Source organism: Mus pahari, chromosome 9, assembly GCF_900095145.1.
Source record: "Mus pahari chromosome 9, PAHARI_EIJ_v1.1, whole genome shotgun sequence".
NCBI classification, from domain to species: domain Eukaryota; kingdom Metazoa; phylum Chordata; class Mammalia; order Rodentia; family Muridae; genus Mus; species Mus pahari.
The window spans coordinates 80,722,602-80,744,012 of NC_034598.1; the positions used below are offsets into that span (position 1 = coordinate 80,722,602).

General features: G+C 45.6%; 1 pseudogene; it reads left to right on the forward strand.

The window, feature by feature from the left end:
• Positions 1-4,707: 4,707 nt before the first annotated feature.
• LOC110326126 lies at positions 4,708-9,469 on the forward strand (annotated as a pseudogene).
• Positions 9,470-21,411: the final 11,942 nt, after the last annotated feature.

Genomic DNA, 21,411 nt, shown 5'->3' on the forward strand with positions numbered 1-21,411 from the left:
GCCTGTGGTAGCCCCATACATCAACCCATGGGTTATGACCCCTTCTGGGGTCCCATATCAGATAGCTTGTATACCAGACGTCTACATTATGATTCATCACAGTAGCAAAAATATAGTTATGAAGTAGCAATGAAAGAAATTTTATGGTTGAGGGTCACCACACCATGAGGAACTGTATTAAAGGGTCACAGCATTAGGAAGACCGAACTACAGCTTCACATCGTGCAGGGGCACATGGTAGAGGAAGCCTTACTGTGTCCCAGCTATGACCCACTCCTGCAAACCACGTACTTGAGCCTTGTTTGGCCACTGATGAGCTTCTGCGATTGGCCAGGAGGACTCTGGTTTCATGGACAGATTAGTCCATTGATGGTTCTTAATTCGGTGGCATTATTGGAAGGTAACATAAAACACTGGGAGATGGCGACTGACTTGGGGGAGTAGAGAGCTGGATGTGCACCTTTGAAGAATGCATCTTGTCTCCCGTTTTCTTCCTCTGCCTGTCCCCATGAGGTGAGCAGCCTCTGCCACACATTTCTACCGCTGTGATGATTTCTTCTGAACCTACCTAGAAGGAACAAGACCAAGGACTGAGGGTAGACGCTGAGACAAAATAATTCCTCCCTTTTAAGTTGTTTGTCTTGGGTGTCTTGCTCTGTGGTGATGAATAGTTGAATGACAGGTCATCTCATTCATCTCTGCTGGGAAACACAGGCAGGAAGGGACTGGTGTACCAATATCTCCATCCAGGGCACACTTCCGGCGATGTTTCTTCCACTAGGTTCCACCTTCTGAAGGTTCCACCACCTCCCAATAGCACCACAGGGTAGGGATCTGGCCTTCAGCATATGGGCCCATGTGGGACACTCCAATCCAAGAATCAGCAGGAAGACACCAAAGAAGAAAAGACCGAAAACGCCAGCGAGCAAGACCATAAACACAGGGCAATTTCTGACTGTCTGCCCAACCACACAGTCAGCACCCTTCAGAAGTGGACCACAGAATTGTGGTCCAGCATTTATACGCTTTCTGTTCAAGTGGGATCTTTGATAAGGCTTCTAGATTCCCTTTCTGTATGACCCCATTTCCAAAATCCTCTAGTGAAAAAGAAGTATTTAGTGATGTGTGTGTGTGTGTGTGTGTGTGTGTGTGTGTGTAGTACATGTGCATGTCTGAGTGTGCACATGCATGTGTATTTGCCTCCACGTAGAGACCAGAGGTTAATGTCAGGCATCCCCCTCAGTTGCTCTCCACCTTGTTTTCCTCAGAGAGCATCCCACTGACCCTGGAGCTTGCCTTGCTTCTCTATCCTTTGGTGCTGGCTCTGGGGTTACAGGTGCTGCTGAGCCAAGCTTTGACTTGGGTGCTGGGGACCCAAATCCTGGTCCTCGGGCTCATGTGGGAGGCACTTTGCCGACTGAGCCAACTCTCCAGCCTCTCAGATTTTGTGTCTTTTTCCTTAGGGAGTAGTTTTAAACTAGTATGACATAAAAATAGCATGGATAGCATTTCAAAGCAAGCCCTTCACCATCAGCTAGACAGTCAGTGCTTGGAAATCAGGATGGTAGCCGCACCCAGCACGGTCAAGGCAAAGCCTTTGCTAACCCTTTCAAGGTAATGAGACCACAGTTAATAGCCATGAATAGTCTCTCATCATGGGATCCCTGTTGGACCTATAGCCATCAGCTCACGCAGATCTCTCAATTCCAGTCACTGGCCGTACTGAACTGTATGGAAATTCAAAGTATCACAGCGGCTATGAGTATTGGACTTGTGGAAATTTCACTGTTATGAAAATGTGTGAGTTATAAAGAGACTTTTTTTCATACAGAGAATTCATGTGTATTTTCAGCCATATATTGTATCATGACGTGCATGATCTATAAGTAGTCTTGTTTGATATACGTTACATTAATGATTCTAACTCCAATGTATATTTGCTCATATTTTTACCTCTTCTGAGTTATAGCTACACTTCTTTCTAACAAAAGAAAAAAAATCTTCATTTTTAATAACACGGGTTAGTGTGTTGGTAGAATTAGAATGTGCTACAATTATTCATTTGCTTTATCTCAAAGCTCTCTCGAAAGAGCAATACTATTGCTTCCAGGTGTTATATCTGAGAATATTTAAGAGCATTTTTGGATGTACCCTTTCCTATTTTGGTCTGTCATTCTTACCAGTTCTATACTTAACTTATGGATTCTTTAGCCATCACATATGACACTCTTCATTTTAACACTCATTTAGGCTTCAAAAATGCCTGTATTGTAAAAGGTCTAATTGTGTTCTTTTGTAGAATAATGTGTATGTGGGCACGCGCACGAGTGCAGTGTCTGTGGGGGCCAAAGGTTGTATATCTCCCTGGTTCTGGAGTTACAGGCAATTGTGAAATGCCTGATGTGGGGCACTGGGAACCAAATCTGGGTCCTCTGCAAGAGCAGCAAGTGTTCTTGACGTCTGAGCAATCTTGCCAGCCCCAGTTTCTGTATTTTTAATTCACATCTCCAACTCCTCTTGCCTGAAGCCTGTTCTCTAGCAGAACCTTCTGGAAAGGTTCCGGGGAACCATAACCCTTATCATAGTCAGGGTTTCTATGGCTACAATGAAACACCATGACCAAAAGCAAGTTGGGGAGGAAAGGATTCATTTGGCTTACACTTCCACATTGTAGTTCATCATTGAAGGAAGTCAGGACAGGAACTCAAGCAGGGCAGGAACCCGAAGGCTAGAGCTGATGCTGAGGCCATGGAGGGGTGCTGCTTACTGGCTTGCTCCTCATGGCTTGCTCAGTCTGCTTTCTGGTAGAACCCAAGGTCACCAACCAGCTCAAGATGGCCCCACCCATCATGGGCTGGGCCCTCGCCCATTGATCACTAATTAAGAAAATGCTTGCCTGCATCCTGATCTCATGGAGGCATTTTCTCAACTGAAGCTCCCTCCTTTCAGATGACTCTAGTTCATGTCAAGTTGACATAAATTTAGCCAGCACAACCCTGGTTCTTGAACAATTATAATAGTTTGTGTGGTGGTTTGAATAGGTTTGGCTCCTCACATGCTTGAAAGCTTGGCCCATGGGAGATGATAAGGTGGTGGACATAATTGAGGAATATACAGGAAAAGCAAAAAGATACAAAGAGTTGTTCTTTCATAGTCTTGATCGGTTCTGACTGCATATTTTTTGTCTGATTTCATTGTCTCCACAGATGCTCTGTTTCTTTCCCTTTAAAATAACTATAGGACTTGATCTTGATACTTGTTATTAGTTTATGGAAAATTCATCTTTCTGAAATTTCAGAAAGAAGCATCGTCTACAATAGCTTTCCTACCTTCACGGAAACTTTTTGTTTCTGACGTTCGCATGGGTTTTGAATAAGGCAGCTTGCTTGCTGAGATCGCCTGGCCTTCTTGCTTTCTACCATGTACACCATGGCCTTCTCTTCTTTCCTCCTGCCCATAACTAGGCACCCCCTCTTTTGTCAGCTGGCTAGATTGTCATTATGGAAGCCCAACTTCTTTGCAAACTTCTTGGGTGCCTGGTGGAAGCTCTACTCCAAGAGCAGTGACCTTGGCTACCAAGGTTGGCTGCTGAAACCGCAGCAGCTTCAATCTCAGGAGGTCTGTTCCAGTAAGGACTGCTCTGGTCTGCTCCAGTACCTAGCACCTGAAACCAAAGCCATGACAAACAAGTCTTGGTGACCTCATGATGACCCTGTCTGCATCTGCTTCGCGGAGTGCTCCTGACCCTGCATTTAATTTCCGACAAGGACCAAAAGAGGAAGGGTGCTCCCTAGTGGCTCAGTGAAGGGCTTGCAATTGACAGATAGGCTGCTGTTCCTAAGCCAGGTTTATCATTGGTTCCTGTTGGAGGCTTGTGATTGGTTTTTGTGAAACAGCTTTTCTGTGATTGGTGGAAACTACAATCCCCCCCACACATTTGCATGCCACATCCCTTCTGGCTATAGAACCGTGTTGTTTCCTATATTTTTTCAAGTCAATCAGGGCACCCTTCTGTGTGTCCCGCCTGCTGGTATTGCAACCTTACTGTCAATAAAAATCTCCCCGAAGCGATGTAGTTGTAATCTTTATTATAGGTAGTGTAAGCTGAACTGGAAACACAATGCGGAGATGGCCAACACTGTAGCCGTGGCAGTAGCCGCGGGAAGCGGAGAGGGATGGCAGAGGATGGAAGGTACAGGCAAGAGAAGATGCAGAGCCGGAAGTGGGGGAAGCAGAAATCTGCGAAGAGCCAAACTTGAGAGACTGGGTCCTAGTCGCTGGAAGACCTCCATGGAGTTTCCAGGCCTTAAGGAGCCTAAGCCCCAAGACCTGTGATTCTAGCTGCTGTTAGGGACCCATGGTCCCGACATCAAAGTTTGGGGTCTATAATATCAAATGGCACTGACTGAGGCTGTTTCAAGTTGTTGCTAAGGGCCAAGGGCTATATAAGCTGCCAAGCGCCGGGCAGCTGGTGATCAGAGCCAGAGAAATAAGCCTCTACCCTAAGCTCCCAGAGCTATAAATCTCTAGCTCCTAAAGCCTTAGCCATAAGCCTCTAGCTCTCAAGGCTTGGCTCTGTAAGCCTCTGAGCCTGCGAACCCAGTCCATAAGCCTTTGGCACTTGAGCCCAGCCCTGCCAACCTGGAAGAGCCACTCCTTAACTATCAGAATTCTACACAAATAGAACAAGAGGACCCTAGGCAGCTGATGACAGCAGGACCTGACTGTTTCAGTGTCTTTAACTTCTCGTCTTTCTCTCGCCCCACAGATCTCGTCCATTCGTCTGCTTTTACAGATAGCAGACCTTGCACTCACAGCTCCTGTACCTAGACTGCCTCTGCGTGGATTCTTGGTGAGTGCCTGTAGACTACTGAGGACTCCCGTGTTCTCAGTCAGCCTCTCTCTCTGCATTCTCCTACACAGTCGCTGATACTCCCCAGTCTTCGATGATTGGGAGCCCCTGGGATGCCTTGTCCTTGCTTAGTGGTTAATGTATTCATGGGTTTTGGGTTAGCCTCTGGGTGCTCTACCATTTACATTTATTTGGGGATACACACACACACACACACACACACACACACACACACACACTGTAGGAACTATCTTCCCAGCTTACTATATATTTTCATGGTGGTCATAGCTATGGGGGGGGGGAGCAATGCTCTTTCCACTTGGTGGAGGTGGGTGAACTCTGGCTGCTTTCAGCTGTGTGGTGTCTTGGTGGCTTTGATAATGAAATCGACGCCCTTGCTGATGGCTACTACTTGATAATTTAAACACTTCTGATCCAGCGAGTAAACCATCCCTGTTCAAAAATCCCCTGCCACATCTCCCCGAAACATCCTCTCCCTCTCCCTATCGTGCACACCACGTGAAAAAGCAATTAAACAGTTAACGCCCACCACATAGACATCCTTCAAGGTCCATCCTGCTCCACTCAATGGCTGACTTGCTGAATGGTTCGTGCCCCTGCTCTAGTTTCAGACCAATATTTTGAATATTACCTCAAGATAGATCCCCCACAAGGCTTAACGATCCATAGGATCTGGAGACATGGTGATAAGCATGTATGAGTTAGGGAGGAGTCATCCTCTTCCCTCATCACTCCTGTGTACGGCGAGGTATCGTTTAGTGCTGGAGCGCGTGACCAAGAAGGCAATGCCCTTGTACCTGAGAAGCTAGCTGTCACCTGGCCTGTCCCTGGGGCCATTTGCCCTCTGAGAGTTTTTTTTTTTTTTTATCATTTTTGCATTAGGAATGAAATCCTTAAACATAAAGAGTGTGGAGGGGAAGTATAGACTTAGAGCCACCCTGGTAACTCTGGTATCTATCTCCACCTTTGGAGCAGCGGCTGCCCTGCCGTGAGAGGCCTGGCAGCTCATTAAAACGCACAGTAAACAAGCCAGACAGAGAACACTCTGCCCTTGTACACAATGAATAAGTGGTCTCCTTAGACACAAAAGCCTGCACCCTCCTCTAGGGAGTGAATAGACCATTTAACAATTCCTGTTCTCATTGGATGGGCAACTCTTTGTCTGTCTGTGGAGGAAGGATAGATCTAGAATTAAAGCAGGCTGGGAACATAATGTTTGGCTAAATAATAAGTTTTTCTTATGAAGATTTTTTTCCCCCTCTCAGGAGAGTAATGCATTTAAAAAGATGCTAAGAGTTCTATTTGTCTGGTTACTGACAAGAAAGAAATATCTAACAGGATGAGTTGCTATTAGAACAAAAAAAGAAATAAGTTAACTTGACACCTCTCTTCCCTCAGAGTCAATAAATCCTGATTGATCCTGTATATTGAACAAATATGTATTAAGAACCTACTGTGTGCTGGCTTTAGTCCTATTAACAAGTTACCGCCTTATCTACTGGGGAAGTTCCTATGCAAAAATGGCCGGCTGGTATACCTGGGGGTAGAGCTCAGATGGTAAAGTGCTTGTCTACCATGCTTGAGTCTCTGGCATGGATCTTCAGCACCCCCAAGACATACACAGAATAGCTGGGTATTCCTGTGAGTGGCAGAATACCTGCCTCACATGCACAAGGCTCCAGATTCAGGCCTCAGCACTGAAAAGAAAGGGCACACACACACACACACACACACACACACACACACACACACAAATTGGTCTATAGCTTAACCTTGCTTCTATAGAAAGTACAGAAATTGAGACATTCTTACTGTTTGATGCCTAAACAGGAAGGAGCCATATCTTTTGAGCGGTACATTATTTTATCCCCTCAGGTAGGACTGTATGAAAGAACACAGGCATAGAGCTTGATTAGTCTGTAGGAGTTTATAGGACATCAGGGAACCTCTTACCTCAGAGCCTTGTTCTTTGAATTAGGAGAATCGGGCCCCATAAATTGTCACCTGACAAAATGAGAATATTATATCGACAACTGCCGCCATTAACTTCTAGTAGTAAAGTGATTTCCAGCACAGCAAGGGGATACATTAAAAATCATGGCGGAAACAGTGGAGGGAAAGGAAAGGGGACTTTTGAAATTATCCAGCGCTCGGTTGTGGTTTGGGCATAAGTGTCCACCAGATGACTTATGTGTCAAAGGCTCAGTCCCTGGCTGGTTCTGCAGTCACTGAGAGTTGATTGGATGCTGTGAGCTCTGCCTTCATCAATGGGCTAATCCACAGACAGGTTCCTAACTTGATTATATAATTGTAAGGTAATGGAGACTTTCAGGGGTGCTAGCAGAAGGAATCCATCCCTGCAGACTCCATAATGACTGTATTCTCTCTCTCCTCTCCCTCCCCACTTCTCCTCTCTAATGGCCATGAGGTCACCCTAGGAAGCTCCCCATCCAAGTCTCAGAGCATGACAAAAATCAAGAGATGGAAGACATCTTAGAGACCATCTGTTCTTGTCCATTCGGGAATATTCTCTCTCTGAAATCTTGGCTCCTGCTTAAGCACATATTAGTCAAGCTTTCTAAAGCCCATCCTATACCAGCCACTTCATCACTGGACATTGGAAAGGTCTTTTGGGCAAGGCACCAGAGTCTGTTTCTCTCTTCCCTCTGCCTGCTGCTCCGTCTGTTGGAATCAGAGGAAACAGGGGGACTCACTCCAAATGATGGCCGACAATGAATGACATACAATTAAGCATGTGGGTTCCAGGGGCAAACTGCATGGAGCGAGTCCCGGCTTTGTGATTTTGGGCAATCGAATCTTCCTGTGCCTCAGATTCTTCATTTGCAAACCAGGCACCGTGATACTGCCTATCCTTGGAGACTGGGATGGGAAAGGAAGCCGGCTACATATGACTCAGCAGCAGAATTGTGACCCAGATGGTCATGGGAGTCTGCTTGCTTGGACTAACCGTCTTTATCTCTCTCCTTATCCCAGGACTGCTTGTGTCCTTCCCCCACACAGCCCAGTGGCCAGGATTCCTACCTAACTATATACCAAGAACTGAGTCTAGGATTCACTCTGGTCTACTCTGGCTCATAAAAGCCAGGACGAGGCACTCCTTTCTGTTTCTGCTTCTCCGTTCACTCACCGATTCACAAATGATTTTCAGCATGTGTGCTCGTGTTAATAGAGAACTGTCCCTTTAAATGTGCATGTCACAGCTCTTGCCTTCTGCTGGGATTTCAGTGGCCTGAAGGCAGGGAACAAATACTGCCACAAAAGACCTCAGGCTTTGTAGTGTACATGGTCTCAGGTGCAACTGCTAGGCTCAGCTGACAAAGCATGAAGGTGGCCTTAGATAAGATTTGAGACTTCCTTTACAAAGAGCAGGCCACTGGCTGAATTTGCTTCATGAACCATAGTTTCCTAACTTCTGAGCTAAAACATATTAAAAATTTTTCTTTTTCATCTCTCACTCCCTGTCTGGCTTTTTGGAGATGATTGGGGTTTTGCGGTGTTCATTTGTTTATTTTTAAAATTTAAGCAGGAGGCCTTTCGTGGCTCTGTATTTGGCTTTACTGTGTTGGATTGTGCATATTCTTCTACCCTTTCTCTTCTGTGTGTGTGTGTGTGTGTGTGTGTGTGTGTGTGTGTGTCTGTGTCTGTGTATTGTGTGTATGTATATGTGGATGTGTGGGTGTATGTGTGTATGTGGGGGTGCATGTGGATGTATGTGGATGTATATGTGTATGTGTATATGTGTATATGTGTATGTATGTGTTTGGAGGTTTGTACATGTGTGTGTATGTATGTATAAGTATGTATATGTGTATAGTATATATGTGGAGGTGCATGAGTATGTGTACATATGTATATGTGTATGCATGTATGTAGGGGTGGATGTGGGGGTGCATACAGAAGTCAGGGGAGATATCAGGCATCTTCTCCTACCACATTCCTGCTTCCTTATTATCTTGAAGCAGGGCTTCTCACCATACCTAAAAGCTTCTATTTGGCTAGGCAGTCTGTACACCAAGCTCCCAGCATCTCCACCTGTCTTACTGGAGTTGGAAGCATGTACAGCTATGCCCAGCTTTTACGTGGGCACTGGGGATCCAAACTCAGGCACAACAAACACCCTTACCCCTTGAGCCGTCTCCCCAGGACTTTGTGAAGACCTTCCAGAACCCTCATTCTGCCACTGTCCAAAGGAATCCCTGTCTCTGTGCCTCTATGATAGGTGTATCTTTGATATATGTACCCAAGGAATTGATACAACGGGAAAGATCAGAGGATGGAGTTTGGAGAGTACAAGACAGGTTCCTGTGAACCAGGCAGGTTCAGGAATCAGTCCCATCACTTCTTCCAGGAAGCAGTTCTTCCAACTTCCCTCCCTCCCAGGCCACCCTCTCTAAGGATAGCACAACCCTGAATGTGGTCCACAGTGCTTCATGGATGCTCTGCAGGCACTCTCCTCCACTAGACTATAAGCTTGTTTCCAAGTGGTGGCACATAATAGATAAATGTTGGCAGAATGAAGAAATGAATGCGTGGCTTCATACATGTGTCCCCTTAGCGTATCTCCATCAGAGCTGACTTCTTCTGGTGATAGAGGGGATAGCTCAGCCGGCACAGCGCTCGCCCTGCAAGCATGGGCACCTAAGTTCAGATCCCCAGTGCCCCTGTAGAAAGCCAGGTATGCTGGCACACTGGAAATCTCAGCACTGGGGAGGTGAAGACAAGAGAACCCTGGGCATTTATGGCCAGCCTGTCTAGCCAAATTGACTCCAGATTCAGTAAGAAATGCTATCTCAAAAAGTAAACTGGAGAGCAATGGGGGAAGATGTAGATATTGACCTCTGACCTCCACATGTACCTGTGTGTGGCTGCATATACATACGAACACATACATACATACTTACATTCATACATGAGAGAGAGAAAGAGAGAGAGAGAGAGAGAGAGAGAGAGAGAGAGAGAGAGAGAGAGAGAGAGAGAGAGAATTTCTTCCTGCTGTTTTTCAAGCAAGATTCCTGGGATTTGGTAAAGTAATTGGAAACTTGTTGCTGAGAGATCTTCTGGGAAGTTTTCTTTCAGCAGAGTGTTCAATATCCTTCCCATAAGGACCTGAGTAATATGACAGCTTCAGGTGCCAGGGGGGAGAGATTTGGGAACGAAGACATGAGTTCTTTATCATCCCACTCAAACCTACCTCTTCACCTTCTCCTTATTGGGCCTTTGCTTATGATTCCTGACGAGACTCTGCTGTACTCATAGATCAGTGCCTAGCCCTATCCTCACCAGAGATGCTTCTTCAGACAGCTGATGAGAATGGATGCAGAGACCCATAGCAAATCATCAGTCACAGTTCAGAGAACCCTGTGGAAGAGGGGGAGGAAGGATTGTAGGAGCCAGGGGATCCAGGACACCAGGAAAACATGGCTCACAGAATCGACTAAGCAGGGGCTCACAGAGACTCAAGTGGCAATCATGGGTCTGTGCTAGGTCCTCTGCATTTGTGCTGTGCTGTGGTTGTTTAGCTTGGATTATTTGTAGGACTCCTAACAGTGGGGTGGGAGTCCCTGACTCTTGCCTGACTCTTTTGCCTGCTCTTGGGACCCTTTTTCTCCTCCTGGGTTGCCGGATCCAGCCTTGACATAGGGGGTTTGTGCCTAGTCTCATTGCATCTTGTTATGCTATGTTCAGTCGATATCCCTGGGAGGCCTGTGGAAGAACAGCGGATCTGGAGAAGAGGGGAGACCTGGAGGGGAGGGACCATGGGGGGGTGGTGGTGAGGGTTGCAGTTGGGATGCATTGTTTGAGAGAAGAAGAAATACAAAAATGCCTAAACACTGGCCATCTGGAGAACACACACATACATGTTTGGAGATTACAGATAATATTAATGAGTCTCATCTGTGCCCCATGGCACAGGCCCGGAAGACCTGTGAAGACTAAAGATTCCCCAACAAAGAAACTCGTGTCCTTAACTTTAAAATCAACACCATAGAATTCAATTAGCAGAAAGCTGCCTGTCTTAAAATTCAGTGTCTTTGGTGTACCGGCTGGGTTTTGTATGTCAACTTAACAAACAAGCTAGTGTCATCAGAGAGGAAGGAGCCTCAGTTGAGGAAATGCCTCTCTGGGACCCAGCTGTAAGGCATCTTCTCAATTAGTGGTGAGTGGGGGAGGTGCCAAGTCACTGTGTGTGGTACCACCTCTGGTCTGGTGGTTCTGGGTTCTATAAGAAAGCAGGCTGAGCAAGCCATGGGGAGCAAGCCAGTAAGCAGCACCCTTCCATGGCCTCTGTGTCAGCTCCTGCTGTCAGGTTCATCAGGTTCCCCATGTGAGTTCCCCTAGTGATGAACACCAACATGAAAGCGTTAAGCCAAATAAACCCTTTCCTCCCCAACTTGCTTTTTTGGTCATGGCATTTCATTACAGAAATAGAAACCCTGACTACAAGAAGTAGCAAAACAACCACAGAATATGGAGGCGCAGCTGCTCTTACACCTTCATTGTTAACAAATCATTTAAAATGATTGACCCTCCCATTCACGAGGTGATGGGATAGATCGATGTTTTCTCTTGAGTGCTTAGAGGGAGCTGGCTCCTCTTTGGTTAGAAATTTGAAGGTCTCCCAGTGATTCTCAGGGGTTCTCAGTCAGCTGCTTAAAACACAGTCATGTTTAAATCAGAGTAAGGGTTACAATCTGATGGCATCTAGTTGATACAATGTAACACAATCTGATGGCATTTAGTTGATGCACACAATGTAACACAATCTGATGGCATCCAGTTGATACAATGCAATCCTCTTTCCTCCTTTCTTCTTTTCTCTTTCCAGCCCCTTCCTTCCCTCCTTACTGCCTCTGGTCTCCTCTCCCTCCCTCCCTCCGTTTCTTTTGATTTTAATATAATGTATTCAACATCCTTTTATCAGAACACATATACCTTAGCTTCATCATTTTCTCTTCTATTTCCAATTGTTTATTCCACATAGGTAGCTATAGACCTTAAATTACTGGCTATTGATGGCTCTTGAATTTAGAGCCCAGGATTTGGAACCCAGAACAACTTGCAAAGGCAAGGACAGTGGTAATAGTTATTGTTCTGTAGCATGGACACTGGGCAGGTACTGTGTGCATGCACTTTCCACATGCAATTTTATATATCCCACCACCTTAACAGGCTAAGAGAAATAAACTAAAGACATGTGGAGTCCAGGCCACAGCTCTTCAACAAGCCACTACAGCATATGACAAAGTGTGACCTTCCAGAGAAGTCAAGTCTGTTCCTTTTCTTAAAAAAAAAACTTAATGGGATGCTGGAGAGACGGTTAAGAGCACCGACTGCTCTTCCAAAGGTCCTGAGTTCAATTCCCAGCAACCACATGGTGATCTGATGCTCTTTTCTGATGTGTCTGAGGACAGCTACAGTGTACTGACATATAAAAAGTGAATAAATTAAAAAAAAAAACAACTTAAGGGGGAAAAAACAAAAACAAAAAGCCAGACAGAGGCTCAAACTCAGCAGTGAACTGTAACTGGATCTGGACAACATAGCCCAAAGAGACAAAGAGCTCAGATTGACACTGGAAAACCTGCTATAAAAGGGGGGAATTTGAAAAAAAAAAAAAAAACAATTCGTTGATCTTGGGTGCCCATATACAGCACTTATGATTTATTTTATTAAAAACATCAAGTCAGGCGTGGTGGCGGCACAGATCCCAGCACTGGGGTGGCTGAAGCAGGGGTATTGGAAATCTAGGGCAAGCCTGGGCTGCATAGCAAGACTCCATTCTAAAACAAAGAGAAACAAAACACAGATTTTTTTCTCCATTTTGTTAATTGGCAGAAGTAGTATGAGAAAGAGATATGAGCAGGGAACTGGCCTCCTCCTGGAGTCCTAGACTAATAGTCAGGATGACCCCTCCCCTCACTGAGACTTCCTCACAGACCACATGAAGGAGTAAGGTGTTGGCCCCATAACTGCCCATCTTGTTATGTCCTCGGGAAGGACCATTCTTCCTTAGATGGTGGACAACTTGGGCTCTACGCTCTATACCAAGGTTCTGTTCCTGCAGTGCTTAGAATCTAGACACAGGCTCTTGTCTTTTGATGCTCACTGACCTAGAATGTCACGTATCTCTAGGTGATCATGTACAACCATGCAGTACTTACTAGACACTGACACTTTTGTCAAATGCAAGTGAACTGTATCTACCCAGTAGTCAGACCTCAGAATGCTGTCTAAGGTGTTCCCATTCCCTAGATTCATCTGTTGATGCTAACCCCTCCCACACGTGACTATACAGGGATAAGACATTAAAGGGGATTGAAATCAAATGAGTCCATAATGATAGAGATGTTAAATAATGTGGCTGGGGAGGGGGCTGTATCTTACCCCAGGCCCACCTCCCTCCTTCCTCGGTCTTAGCCCCCCCTTTATTAATTTTCTATTACTAACAAGATCATGAGATATGCAGACACCCGTGCACGCTAGAAGGTCTCAGTACACGTTTATCCACATGTCATAGTAACTTTACGCTCCAAGCTGCTCTGAACTAACACCAACAACGGCAATATTCAGTTTGGATATTAGAAATAAAATCTCCATGGAATTAGCACTGAGTGTCTCCGTCGAACAGGTTTCCAAAGTTTCTGAACCTCACAGGTAGAACCGTTCAGCCATGACAGCTCCTAGGACCTCGGAGGACACGGCTGCGGAACTGTCACTGTTCCATATAGAACTTTGGTGCCACTACAGAGAAGCTTCCCCACCCGCGACATCTCCATCCCAACTGGAGGCCACGCAAGCATAGCCCAGCTAAGCAGAGCTGCTGCCTCAGGCTTTGAGTGTGATTGGCAGGGTCTTCCCTTGGTTGTAAATAAACCCTGTCCAAGGTCCCATGAGGCAACTGCTCCAGCCTGAGAAGGAGCCTCTCTCTTCCTTTCTGGGAGCCCTGCATAGCACAGCACAACATACTAGTTTATTTAACGTGACATTTAAAGGGCAAGGAAGATGACGGTGAGGTGGTGCTGGGCATAAATGACAACTGGGCATGAATACTTCTGGATGTGCTGGTAGTTAGAGCTGGCCTTTTGTTCCCAATTGTGGTAGGAAGGACGTTGCCACCTAGGATGTCACCCTGCCCCCGCCTGTTTCCTTGGATACTCCTTTAGCCTTCTGCTCTGTCCTTGATTGCTTCTCAGGCATATGCTGTCAGCTTCTGAGGGACGGGGACCAGAGTTATAAAGGAGACAGAAGCTCAGCTACAATAAAAGAAATATAGATAAATGCCACACTGAGGCTTCATGCCTAGCTAGGGCACCAGGAAGAATTCTAGATGACATACTCTAGGGGGCATTTCTTATATGTTGTAAACAGGAATGCACAGTGGAGCAGGGCATGGTGGCGCACGCCTTTAATCCCAGCACTCGGGAGGCAGAGGCAGGCGGAATTTCTGAGTTCGAGGCCAGCCTGGTCTACAAAGTGAGTTCCAGGACAGCCAGGGCTACACAGAGAAACCCTGTCTCAAAACAAAAAACAAAAAACAAAAAACAAAAACAAAAACAAAAACAACAAAAAAAGGAATGCACAGTGGTGTGGTATGACTTCCTTGGACTGTAATTTGAGGAAAAATTATATATATATATATATATATATATATATATATATATATATATATATACCCTTTGACCCAGTAAACCCAGTGTGTGGTTTCTAATTGCAAAAGAGAGAGACCTCCTGGCTAACCCCAGTGAGATGGAAATCGCAGCAGTAAGTGCCAGGAGCTGCCATACCACCTAGATAGATGCCATGCACTTCTGCAACTGAACCCCACCTCCTGTAAAGTATCCTCACTGAAAAGGTGATCAGGCATCTAGATCAAATGTCCAAATGGTAGGAACTAGAAGGGACAGGATGATGTAAGGAATGTCAGCCACCAAGTCCAGACAAACAAGCTGGGGATGTACTGGACGGCTGAGAGATAGGAATCCTCATATACAGGCAACACGGTGTGTTCTGAGCAAGATATAAAGAACTGCATGCACCACCTTACAGGCATTATACTGAAAATAAAATACAACAGAAAACAAAGTGGTATTCAAAATAGCCAGAGAGAAAAATGTTATCCACAAAAATATACCTCATGAAAAATGGAAGGAATGAACAGACTAAGGTATAGGTCTATTATTGTCTATTATCAAAAGACACACCAAGATGAAAGGGCCAGTCCCAAAGAGAAGGGGACACCTGTCTGACCCAAGGGAGAAAACATAGCCACAATAACCCTCTGTATAAAAGCACTCTGCACGTCGATCAGTGTGGTTTTCTGTAATGTCTCCATCTGTTGCAGAGATAAGTTTCCCTGATGAGAAGTGAGAAAATGTTAGAACTTACACCCATGAAGTCTCACCAACATGGCTATCTGGACATGATCTAAGCAAGATTGACACCAGTGGACACGTTAACATGAATAGGGTTATGGGGGAGGGAGGGAGGCAACGAGGCCTCAACCCTAGACAAAGAACTACAGGCAGCTAAGAAATGCTGAGAGATGGGGAAATGCCCATGCCAGGAAAGAGCGTATGAACTGCTCATCTAATACCCAAGGTCAACCCTAGAAACATCATACAAATAATGTCACATGGATCGAGCAGGTTGTATTTATCTACTTAGGTGTACACACACACACACACACACACACACATACACACATACACCACCATCACCACCACCACCACCAAAACAACAACAACAACTATTTAAAGAGAGGCCACAAATTTGAAAAAGAGCAAGGGGAGGGGTTATACGAGAGGATTTGGATGGAGAAAGGAAAAGGGGAAATGATATAATTCTATAGTAATCTCAAAAAATTTTAAAAATATATTGAAAAAAAAAAAACCTGTCTTCATAGACTGGTGCTGTTGGCTTTGGTGAGGCAAGCTCTTGTTCACAGTGGGAAGTGGTGCGTTCAGACTTAGGATGCTCCAAGTGCTGAGAGTAAACAGGACATCTGTATCAGTGTCCCCAGGGCTCAGGAACATTGCAGAAGCAGAGCCTGCAGTGGATGCTGTGGGAAGCTGTCTTCAGGCTGATAGGCAGCAGCATTCAGGCTTGCCTGAGATGCTGTGGGAAAGAGAGAGGCTCCCGAGGCCCCGCCTCTGCCTGAGGACCTGTGAGATAACAGCTGCTGGGTGAGGAAGAGACATTGACTTCAGTAGGGGAGACACTTAGGGTGCCCTGCTCTTGATAATAGCCTCTCACCCGAGCTCTCACAAGCAGTCCTATGAAACTCAGGTCTCCAAGATAGATAGATAGATAGATAGATAGATAGATAGATAGATAGATAGATAGACAGACAGACAGACAGACAGACAGATAGATAAAATATGAAAGCAGAGGGGGAATGGTCTGGAAAAGAAAGGGCATTAGCAGGTGTGGGAGGCAGACAAGAGAGGGCAATGAGGGACAAATATGGTGAAAATATACATGTCTGAAAATGCCACAATGGAACACATTATTATATATTGTTAATATATGCTGATAAAATGTTCTTTTAAAATCTCAGATGGATCTACTCCTTAGTTACTATGAATAGTGTAGTAATAAACATTCATGTATTTGTCTCAAAGAAGAAGAGGAGAAGAAAGAAGAAAAAGAAGAAGGAAAAGGAGAATTATTATTATTATTATCATTATTATTATTATTATTGCCAAAGGTCCTAGAAGTGTCAATCTAGTTGCATCAGTTGCTCCCTCCTGGCCATACCAACTCTGTAAGTATAGACTCATATGATTTTTGTTTTAGTCCTCCCACCATGAAGTGGACACCTTGCCCTATGATACAAAGAAAAAAATTTTACTATCTAGGATTCTAGATAGTAAACAATGAGTTAAGCAGGGACTTGAACATCTGTGTGAGCAGAGATGGTTCCCATGTCCTCAGTTTCCACAGTCAAGAGTCAACCAACTTTGGATGGAAGTTGGGGTGGGGTGGGGTGGGGTGGGGTGGGGAGGGGTGGGGTGGGGAGGGGTGGGGTGTGGTGGGTGGGGTGTGGTGGGGTGGGGAGGGGTGGGGTGGGGTGGGGTGGGCTGCATGTGCACTGAGTATGGGAAGACCCTTTCTTGCTGTCAGATCTTAAACAGTATAATATGCCAACTACTCATGTGGCTTTTACGTTGCTGTTGGATATTCTAGTCAACCTAAAGTAAAGGGAAGGGCTGATGTGGTCCTTCATACCTATGATTTCAGCACCAGAGAGACTGAAGCAGGAAGATGCCTGCAAACCAGCCTGGTCCATGTAGAGAAGGAACTCTCAACCTGTGAACTGTAACCCCCTTTGGCAGGGGTGGGGCGGGGAGCAAACAACCTTGTCACAAGGGTCATATATCAGATATTTACACTGCAGCTCATAGCAATAGCAGAATTACAGATATGAAGTAGGAGCAACAAACTAACTTTTTGTTTTGGGGGAGAGGGTCAACCATAACATGAGGAACTGTATTAAAGGGTTGCAGCATTCGGAATGCTGAAAACCACAGATGTAGAGAGTTACAGGCCAACCAAAGCTATAAAGAGTGACTCTGTTTCAAATGGTAATGATAATAATGATACGAGCATTAGGGATCAGAGAGAGCACCGTTGGGTAGATACTTCCAGTGTAAGCACAAAAGAACTCAGTGTGATTCCCAAAACTCATGGAAGAAGAAGAGGAAGCCTGGAGTGGTGCCAAGCCCTTGTAATCCCAAGAGCCGGCAAATCCCTGAGGGTAACCAGCCTGGCCGACTTGCTGAGTTCCAAGCCTGTGGAAGACTCTGTCAAAAATATTAATGGGAAGGACACCTGAGACATGACACCCTAAACTGTGCTCTACACCCATGTGCACTTGAACTTAAGCATACATCCACAAATACCTAACAACAACAACAATAAAGTATAGGGGGGGAATGCAAAGATTCTATGTCAATACACAAATTACATGGGGCATTCATGTATTCCACGCATACTGAGGAATGATGGCACAGAACTCACATTACTCCTATTGCAATAAGGTGTCCACCTATTTAAGACTCCTCTTCCTAAGTTCCCCATTGAAGGGAACTCAGACCAGCACATCCTAATTCCACAGGCTTTGCCTAACCAATTATCCCCATCTCTTTCTCTCCTCAACAGAAAGCCATTCTGCCAGCACCATTCCAAATATTTACTCTCCCAGGAGTGGAGAGGCTGTCCTCCCATGCTTCCTCAATCAACCTGAGAGTGTCTGGCATGCCGTTCCTCAGCAATTAGAAGCTACCTTCATTAAAATCTGCTCAGTGAATCATCTGTTCATTCACGGAACAGTTTGGGCTTCCTTGGCAGCGCTCCCCTGTCCTCCGGGTACAGCAAATGCCAAGCAGCCGGCAGCCCTTGTTACCATCCCTTTGGTCAGCCCGGCTGGTACACCTACACAAATACTTGCCCACCCACCCCACGGGAAATGGTAACCAGACATTCCTGCTTCTACTTGTTAGTCCCAAAAACGTATTTCCTAAGGAGCGATTTGAGAAATGCCTGTTCCACAGGTTTTGTTTTTTTTGTTTTTTTTAAAAGGTTTTTCCAATAACTGTCCCTTAAGCTTGCAGGATGCAGTTAGATGGAGTGTCAATCCAGAGGGGTACGGTGGGTGGAGCTACATGAAACCCTGTTCCTCCTTGTTTCTTCAAGTTCATTGGCCGTAGGGTTCGCCTCTTTCTTTTACACTGGGTCTCATGTAGCCTAGGCTGTCTTGAGCTCAACTTGAACTTCGGATCCTCCTGCCTCTACCTCCTAAGTGGTGGAATGATAGGTAACATACCTTGTTTATAGGGACCGAGCACAGGCCTCTCTGCTCTACTGTTCTCTCTACCCTTACCAACACACGCACGCGTGCATGCGCGCGCACGCGCGCGCGCGCACACACACACACACACACACACACACACACAGAGCCCTGCGTGTTGGTTTCCTAATTGGTTTTAGGTCCTTATTCGCTCCATATCCATTCTCATTTCTCAGGAACTGGAGACAGCCACCTCTGAGGGGTTTTTATAGCCTTTCACTTCCATTTTATTTTCCTAAAATGTCAGTTGGACAGCCAAGGACATTTCCCCCTAGAGTCCTTGAAGATTGTTTTGAGCCGAAATGACCATCATGGTCAGCTGAACACTAAATGAAAAATTGTGTTGTATGTCAAATTAATATTTCAGGAAAGAAAATGTACAAACCCCCACTGGCCTGTCCACTGCAAGGCGGGGGGTGTGAGGGGGAATTTCTAACATTAGCAAGAGAACCAGAGAATGACAGCTAGTCCACATGGCCCTCAAATAGGGCCCGGAAGTCAGAGGGGAGAGGAGTCACACGACGGTGACAGGGCCCTCTCTTTGTCATCGGAGCAGACTGGAGAGGCACAAGAGGGTAGGCGTGGTGACATTTGTAACTTGGATTCTTGTTGTGAGACGGCTGCTGGATGAGAAGCTGCCACAGCTGAAGCCTTTTAAGAAAACCTAAGTTGTAGGAGGATGGCGATCCAGCCTGGCAATGGAGGCCCACACCTTTCATCCCAGCGCTCGGGAGGCAGAGACCCGTGGATCTCTGTGAGGTCATGGCTACCCTGGTGTACAGAGCGAGTTCCAGGATAGCCAGGGCTATGCAGAGAAACCCTGTCTCAAAACAACAAAGAAAGAAAGAAGAGAGAAAGAGAGAAAGAAAAGAATGATCCGAGTCCCCGCAGCTAACCCAAAGCAGGTAGCAAGCCAAACATACAACATTGACAGAGCGCATGAAGAGTTCCTTAAACATGGTTTTGCATAGAATGTTCTGGAATGCTGTAGTGACTTACATAAGAACTGCTCCTGTAGGCTCGTATGCTTGAACGGTTAGTCATCAGGGAGTGGAACTATTTGAAAAGGTTATAACCATTAGGAGGAGGTGTGACCGTGTTGGAGGAAGTGTGACACTAGAGGCGGACTTCAAGGTTTCAAAAACCCTTTAGAGGCCAGAAGCACTGCCTCTTTCTGCTTCCTGTGGAGCAGGATGTAGAATTCTCAGCTACTCCTTCAGCACCATGTCTGCCTGTGTGCCGCCATGCTTGCTGCGATGAGGATAAAGAACTAAATCTCTGAAACTGGGAGCAAGGCTCCAATTAATTGCTTTCTTTTTTTTAAAGAATGATTTATTTATTTTATGTATATGAATACACTGTAGCTGTCCTCAAACACAACAGAAGAGGACATCAGATCCCATTACAAATGGCTGTGAGCCACCATGTGGTTGCTGGGATTTGAACTCAGGACCTATGAAAGAGCAGTTAATGTTCTTAAGCATTGAGCCATTTCTCTAGCCACTGACATATGTGTCTTCCTTCCTTCCTTCCTTCCTTCCTTCCTTCCTTCCTTCCTTCCTTCCTTTTTTTAAAGTGCAGGTATGTTAGATCTACTCCTGGAGATTATGATTTATTAGATGTGACTAGGGGCCAGAGATCTGTGCTTCTAAAAGCCTTCCAGGCAATCCTTACTGATAGACTAAGAGGTGAGAAAAAAATGGAAGATTTCTGTTTAACTTTTTTTATCCTGGTTTTCTGTTGACATGCTATTCCATGAATATGCACTACAGCCATCATCAGAAAAGGTTATTTATAAAAAATCACAACTGGACTTGTTAGGAGTAAGAGTCTTGGGTGACAATGATGACTAACACTGATCAAGGGCTTCCTGAGAGCCTGCTTTCACTGATAACGTCCTGGTACCAGTACTCAGCCTTGTCACCGACCCACAAGGGCAGTGGGTCTACCCGACAACTGGGGTGACGCATTATGAACACACGGATGTCCCTTGAAGGCCCCAGCATCACTCCCATTCCAATAACTAGGATGAGGATGGCATTTCCACTGGCGGGGTCTGTGGGACACTTCCTCCTGTGGGACACTTCCTCCTGTGGGACACTTCCTCCTGTGGGACACTTCCTCCTGTGTCTTCCTATCAGCCTATGGAGAAGTCCAGAGGCTTCTCAGCTGCCTGTGTGTTAGGGAGGATTCTATCAGTGTGCAAGGTGGAGAGAAAAGATGTAATTGAACACTCCAGGATTCCTGTTGGCTACTAAAACCTGCTATAAGCAAGCCTTTGAAAACATTCTTAATTGGCTTTTCTACCGAAGAGCGAGTGCAGTGCTCTGAAGGGGCCCGTGCCGTCGTACATGGCTCTACAGATATGAAGTCTGCAGGAGACAGCAGAGAGCTGCTGACCACTGCCCCCGTTTCACAGATGGCAGTGTCTAGTGACTACAGGGCTTCCTGAAAAAATAAATAAATAAATAAATAAAAAGAACAAGTCCTATAAGGAAATAAGTTCTTTTTCAGTCCAAATGTGGTTTGTAAGTTTTAAATTGCTTTAAAACCAGCAGGTAAATCCATTCTTTCTGTAGTGAGTTTGTCAGTCAAACACAGCATGAGCAGTAAAATCTGAATTGAAAACTGGGTGGGGGTGGGGTGTAAAGGATGTCCTGAATTCCAC